The sequence below is a fragment of the Colobus angolensis genome, unplaced genomic scaffold, assembly GCF_000951035.1.
Source record: "Colobus angolensis palliatus isolate OR3802 unplaced genomic scaffold, Cang.pa_1.0 Scaffold6, whole genome shotgun sequence".
Classification (NCBI taxonomy): Eukaryota; Metazoa; Chordata; class Mammalia; order Primates; family Cercopithecidae; genus Colobus; species Colobus angolensis.
In genome coordinates this window covers 3,469,022-3,476,022 of record NW_012119598.1, presented here as the reverse complement: position 1 = coordinate 3,476,022, position 7,001 = coordinate 3,469,022, and the positions used below count along the sequence as shown (strand labels likewise).

Here is a 7,001-nt window from a genome sequence, read left to right as displayed (position 1 = left end):
ATCTGTGAATGTGACCTTATTTGGACATAGAGTCTTCACAGATGTAATTAAGTTAAGATGAGGTCACATTAGATCTCGCCCTAATCTTTATACGAAGGCCACATGAAGACACAGAGACACACACAAGGTAGAAGGCTGGGTGATGTTGGCTGTGTGAGGATGGACACAGAGATTGGAGTGATACAGTTACAAGCCAAAGAACGCCAACCATTGCTAAAAACCACCAGAAGCTCAGGGAGAAGCATGGAACAGATTCCCTGCTCCCAGTCCCCAGAAGGAACCAACCTGCTGATACACCCTTTCGGACTTCTGATCTCCAGAAGTGTGAAAGAACAAGTTTCTGTATTTTAAAAGAAGTTTGTAATAAGACTAGACTTATTCAATTCCCTAGTAAAAGTTTGGATTGTAAGTAGCCAACAGTATAAAAAGTACAATATAGGTCTGTAGATTTCTAATATGTTAATACAAAGTGCATGACTGCATATAGTACACCCCACAGGTGAAGAGAGGTGGAAGGGGAAGAAGAAGACCGTGGTTGAGGTCTAATAATAAACAAATAAATACAGGAGTAGAGATGATCCATAGTATAGTATATTCTACCACTAATACTGCAGCCAACATATACAAAAAAAATTTTCAAAATAACTCAGGAGGATAATAATGGCTGGACTTTTGTAATTTGCCTCAAAGACTAGGGGAGAGCCGACCCAGCTCACTGTATAGTCTGTGCATATGGTGGCTTGTAGCATGTAAGTTTTTCCCAAAAGAAGGAAATATAGAATGTTTAGATTAAGAACTATAAAACTACAGGGTGCCCATAAAAGGTGGCTCACTCCTTATTGTTATACTATCCGATATTTAAAATGCAGTTAAAAAAATAAGCACTGAGTCTTGTTACTACAAGGCAGGCAAGTGCTTCTCCCTCATTATGAAAAGACTGAACTGGTGATACCTTTTCCTGAACATTCAGAAAAGAGGCAGTAAGAGTGCTTTGGTTTGGGTTCGAGTGAGAGGCATTTCATGAGGATTTTAGGATTGAAGAGCTCTAAGTTCAGGTTATCGCAATGTTCAGAAAGCCTGAATAAAAGAAGCCAAACCAAAACCAACCCACTTAACATGAACACAAACCTCTTTTCTTTTAGTAAAATTTGCTTTTAATACAGAGTGAAAGAAAATAAAAACCTAATAGGCTGGAACAAGTCAAACACTCACTCTACACAGATAAAAGCCTTCATAAAGGTCAACTGAAGTAATCCAGAGCTGAAATTGAATTGTGCAGACTTTCAATGAAGTCATCAAAGTCATGTAACACAAGCAAAAGTCGATTATTTACAAACTCAGCAAGCCCTCTAAGAAATGTGCCTCAGGTAGCATTAACCTTTGTTTTGTGCCATCCTGAAGACTTGCACATTGTATTTTTCAGATAGTTTAACATTTTTGATAGGGTGTGTTCTCTACCATGTGGTAATGCTTTGGCCCTATTCCTGCAGGGTCTCAACTGTCTTGCCATTTCCCCAAGAGAAGCTTTGATTCTGCTTTAGAAGTTTCACGTACACTAAAATCTTTATCAAATGTTAATGTGAAGGGAGATAGCACAGGATGCAACGTATAGCATCAAGTTACCTCTCTATATATTGAGAAATTACTTACTCCTCCAAGGTATTTGCAACAGAAAGCTCAGTCTGTCCTGCTTGATAATCAGTAGTGCAAGGTGAATCGTCAGAACCTAGGCAAGACTTTAATATTTCAAAATTATAAACAGCTACCTCTAGGGCCAAGTCCATGTTACCGAGTTATGACAAATTTATTATCATAAGGGAAAACAAGTGTAGCCAGCCATCTTAAAAAATGCCCCAACCACTGCTTCTCAATACAGAAAGATTAAAAACTACAGTTTATCATAAACAAATTCCATCTTTGTCCCCTGAAACGCCCCTAGTTCATTCATTAGAAGGGGATTTTAAAAAAAAGAGTTAAAGAGTACTTTACAGCAGCATTCAGCTTTCCTATGAAACAGTCAGCGTCTTAAATATTACATACAGCTCCTTTTTTAGTGAGTTAGACACTGGTTTCAAAGTTTGTGGGACCGAGGGAAAATCAACCCATTGAAAACTATTCTAGACGTTGTCTTTTGGCAGAATAGCAGGTATCCAAGTTAAAAATAGGAGGGTCGGTTTGTTGCTTTGTGGTCTTTTCAAAATTTAGATTTTTTTTTTTTGTTTGTTCCCCTTTTACATGAAAACCTCAGTCTCCACTCCTGAGTGGGGATGGGCAGAGGCTCTGGCCCCTGCTCCTCTGCTTCTGGCTTCTCAGCAGATGCTTTTTTCTTTTTTTTCTTTTTCCTGTTTTTTGGAGATAGGGTCTCACTCCGTCACCCAGGCTGGAGTGACTGAGGTGGCGTGATCTCAGCTCACTGCAACCTCCACCTCCTGGGTTCAAGTGATTCTCCTGCCTCAGCTTCCCGAGTAGCTGGGATTACAGGTGCACCACTACGCCCGGCTAATTTTTGTATTTTTAGAAGAGACGGAGTTTCACCATGTTGGTCAGGCTGGTCTCGAACTCCTGACCTTAGGCAATCTGCCCACCTTGGCCTCCCAAAGCGCTGGGATTATGGGCGTGAGACACAGTGCCTGGCCCAGCTTCTTTCTTATGACTGCAGCAAGGCTTGAAGAGATGTGTGTAGATGAGGACTTCCCCAAAACAGTCTTTATAGATGACCCCACAACGTCTCTGCTGTCTTTTCCAGTATGTGAGCTCTAAAAAGGAAAAAAACTGGCGTTCTGTTAGACCAGAAACCACCTCTCTATCCGAGCTGTCATCTAACTGGTTACTGTTACAAGGAGATTGAGCTGGGGATGCATTTGAGGTGGTATTGTGAGCATCAGAATTATGACGTTCAAATTTCTTCTGCAGTTTACTGATCTGGATGCTTTTTATCCTGTTCCCAGATAGTTTTCACTTCCTTTGGTTTCAATGTACTCTTTATACTGGGTCCAGGCCTTGTAACTACCACATGACTCTAGTTTTGTTTTTTTTTTTTTAATCCTGCTGGCACCTTCTTCCATCATTTTACAAGCAGGACACAGGCATTGCAGATGTCTCCTGAACAAGTCTCATAATCCAAAACGGCTCTGGAAGTCCTCTTCATAGCATTTACTGTCAGTGAATCAAGAACTGGAGGACTTAGCTTTGCAGATACAGCAGCCCTCTATATGCTGGTACATCTTTGGCTTATGAAAATCAAATATCTTTTCTTCTGGGCAATAGTCTTCCAAAAGCAGTTGTTCCACGAGCCATAACGTCCCCGAGGTGAGGAGTGCACACTGGGCCAGCCCCGCCTCAAGCACCCCCTCCTCCTCAACTGCCTTGTCTAGCCAAATTTCTGTAGTTTTTAAGCCAACCGGTTTGCGACGCTTTGTTGCAGCCATTCTAGGAAACTAGTACAGGTTTCAAACTTGACAAGCTGATCATAAATCCTATTGAAGAATAAAAGACTAAAAATAAACAAGAGGGAGGAAATGGAGGAGAACTTGCTCTATCAAGTATCAAGACTTGCTGTAAAGCTATGGTTATTGGAACAGTTTTGATATTGACACACGGTTTCTAGGACAAATGACCGAAGCACAGGTCATTTGTCCACCTACTCATAAGTGGACACTTGAAATAAGACAGACGAGACATCGAAATGAATGGAAAAGGATGAATTAGTCAATAATAGTGTTGAAACATTGGTTGTAAGTGGATCTATGAAACCAGATCCTTATATCCTACACAAAAGGAAACTATAAATTGATTAAATACTTAAATGTGAAAAGCAAACTCTAAACCATGTAGGAGAAAATAGAGGAAATCTTTAACTTCAGGTAGATCAAAACAAAAAAGATTCAACTATAAGCAAAAACCAAAATGCCTTTAGTAAATTTTGTGCATGCAAAAAGAAAAAAGATTTGACTATAATGGCAAAAATAATAAATTAGGCTATATTAAAATTTAAATGTCTTCAACAAAGGACACCATAAATAAAGCGCAAAGAAAGAAAATCCACTGATCAGGAGAAGAAATGTGTAAACCATATTCCTAGGATCCACAGAGAATGACTAAAAATAGATAAGGCAAAGCAAAAAAATCTAATAGAAAAATAGACAAATGACATGAAGAGGCATGACATGAAGAGGAATCCCTAATGGATAATACATTTATAAAATTATTCTCAACCTCACAACAATCTGGAATGAGAAAATTAGAAAAACAGTGAGATCGATTTTATTCCTGTAAGATTGGGAAAATGAAAGTCTAATTACACAAAGTGTTAGGGAAGATGTATGGAAAAAGGAACTTTCATCCTTTGCTGGTAGGTGGGTGAACTGAAAGAACCACTTTGGAGAAGAATTTGGTAACACCTAATACAGTTGAATAATGAGCATCCCCTCAGACTCAGCGCTTCCATTTCTTGGTATGTATTTTAAGAAACTCATAAATGTGCACATATGCAAGGATGGCCATCCCTTTTGTAGGGGAATGAATAAGCAACATAATGGGATTCTACTGGGTAGTTAAAAATGACTGAAGTGGATCTCTTTATTTATAGATACATCTTAAAAACATAATACTGAATGAGGAAAGAAGTTGTGAAGGTAGATGAACAGTGTGATTTCCCTGGAAACTCACCTGGGGCTGGATGGTCCAGGATGCCTCATTCCCAGATCTAGTGGTTGCTGCTGGCTGTTGGTGGGCTGATCTGTAGGGTCTCACTGGAACAACTCATCTCCGCTCCATTTGGTCTCTCATCCTCTAGATCAGGATGGAGTATCAGGGAAGCTTTCCAAGGTAGTGGGAGTAGAGGCTATTGAGGCTTAGGCTTGAAAGTCACCTAGTGTCACCTCTGCCACATTCTCTTGGTCAAAGCAAGTCACAAGAGTCTTCCAGATTCAAGAGATGGAGAAACAGCCGTCACCTCTTCATGGCATTAGCAGTAAAACCACATTGCAAAGAGGCCTGCATAGAGGGATGAGAAAAAAAAATTGTGGTCATTTTTTGCAATCTCCCTCAATGTACAAAACAGAACTCCTAAACTTCCCCCTAAAAATGTGTTGTCCCTGTTCATCCTCATCTAAATTGATGGGATTTTGAGGTTTCTGGTTGCTCAAGTGAAAAACTTTGGATTTATTCTTAATTTTTCTCTTTCTTTCAAATCCCACACCCTACGTATTATGAGATAATGTTCGCACTGTATCAGAAATATATCCAGTGTCCTACCACCACTAACTACCCCCACTGCTATGGGTTTGATGGGAGCCACCATAACTCTCACTTGGATGATTGAAATAGCTCCCTAATTGCTTTTCTTACTTCCACCCTTGCAACATCCCTTTGAGAAAAATATTCAGTTGGGTGTGGTGACTCATGCCTGTAATTCCAGCTACCTGGGAGGTGAAGGTGGGAAGATTGCTTGAGCCAAGGAGTTCAAGACCAACCTGGGCAACACAGCAAGACCCCATCTCAAAAAAAAAAAAAAAAGGAAAGGAAAGAAAAGAAAAAATTCAATTATGTTCCTTGCAGTAGGTTGAAACATGTCCCTGTCTCCCAGATATCCACATCCTAATCCCTGGAACCTGTGAATATGTTGCTTATATGGCAAAAGGGACTTCGCAGATGGGGAGTGTATCTAAGTAGACCCACAAGGGCCCATATAAGAGGCAAGCAGTAGACAGATGCTGAGAAAGAGGACAACTTCATGACAAAAGCAGAAAGAGGCTTGAAGATACAACATAGCTGATTTTAAAGATGGAGGAAGGGGACCGGGCATGGTGGTTCACACCTGTAATCCCAGCACTTTGGGAGGCCGAGGTGGGTGGATCACCTGAGGTCAGGAGTTCGAGACCAGCCTGGCCAACATGGTGAAACCCCCATCTCTACTAAAAATATCAAAAATTAGCCAGGCATAGTGGCAAGCACCTGTAATCCCAGTTACTCAGGAGGCTGAGGCAGGAGAATCGCTTGAACCCGGGAGGCGGAGGTTGTAGTGAGCCAAGATTGCACGATTACACTCCAGCCTGGGCAACAAGAGCGAAACTGTGTCTCCAAAAAGAGAAAAGAAAAAGAAAACAGAAAAACAAAATAAAAAAAGATGGAGGAAGGAACCCTGAGCCAAGGCATGAGGACTGACTCGAGAAGGTGGAAAAGGCAAGAAAGCAGATTCTCCCCTGCAGCCTCCAGAGAGAGTGATTTTGAACATCTGACCTCTAGAACTATAAGATAATAAATCCAAATTTCTTAGAACCACTGTTTGTGGTAATTTGTTGCAGCAGCAATGGGAAATTTATATATCATTCTTTTGCTCAAAATCCATACATAATCTGTAGTCCTACTTCTCCTCTTCCTCCCACTTCTTCTCCCCCTCCATCCAGTACCGCCCTGAGCACATGTTCTAGTCTTTCCCCTCTTTCCTCACTTGACCTCAACCACACAATCTTCCTAGCTGTTCTTTATACTACAAGATGTCTTCCGATAGTAGAGCCTTTGCTTGGCTCTAACTTTTTACCTAGGTTACTCGCCTCCCAGATGATTTCTTGGTAAAACTGCCCATCGCACCCTACCATTCTCATTTACCTGGCTCAATATTTTCTTTTTTTTTTAATAGCACTTATCATATTTTAACATGTTATATGGCTTGCTTACTGTTACGTTTATTGTTTATCGTTTGTAATGATATGCCACTGCCCTCCAGCTGGCAGGTAAGCACGGAAGGACTTCACTGGTTTCATTCACCGGTGTATCCTAAGCCCCTAGAACAGTGCCGGAGCCATAGTAGTGACTCAATATATATTTGTTGAATGAATGCTTGTTTTTTTTAATTGCTGTAACTTAACATAAACTAGATGCATAATAATATATAGATATAAATATCAATACAATAAGTACTGTGTCCACTAACTAGTTTACTAAACAATTAACGTAACTATCACCTTTGAAGACCTCTACGTACCTCCCTCAATTATATC

At 40.4% G+C, this 7,001-nt stretch overlaps 1 pseudogene; it reads right to left on the bottom strand.

Moving 5' to 3' along the window:
• Nucleotides 1-6,599, bottom strand: part of LOC105526782 — a 48,693-nt pseudogene extending 42,094 nt beyond the window's left edge.
• Between the last annotated feature and the right edge of the window lie 402 nt (nt 6,600-7,001).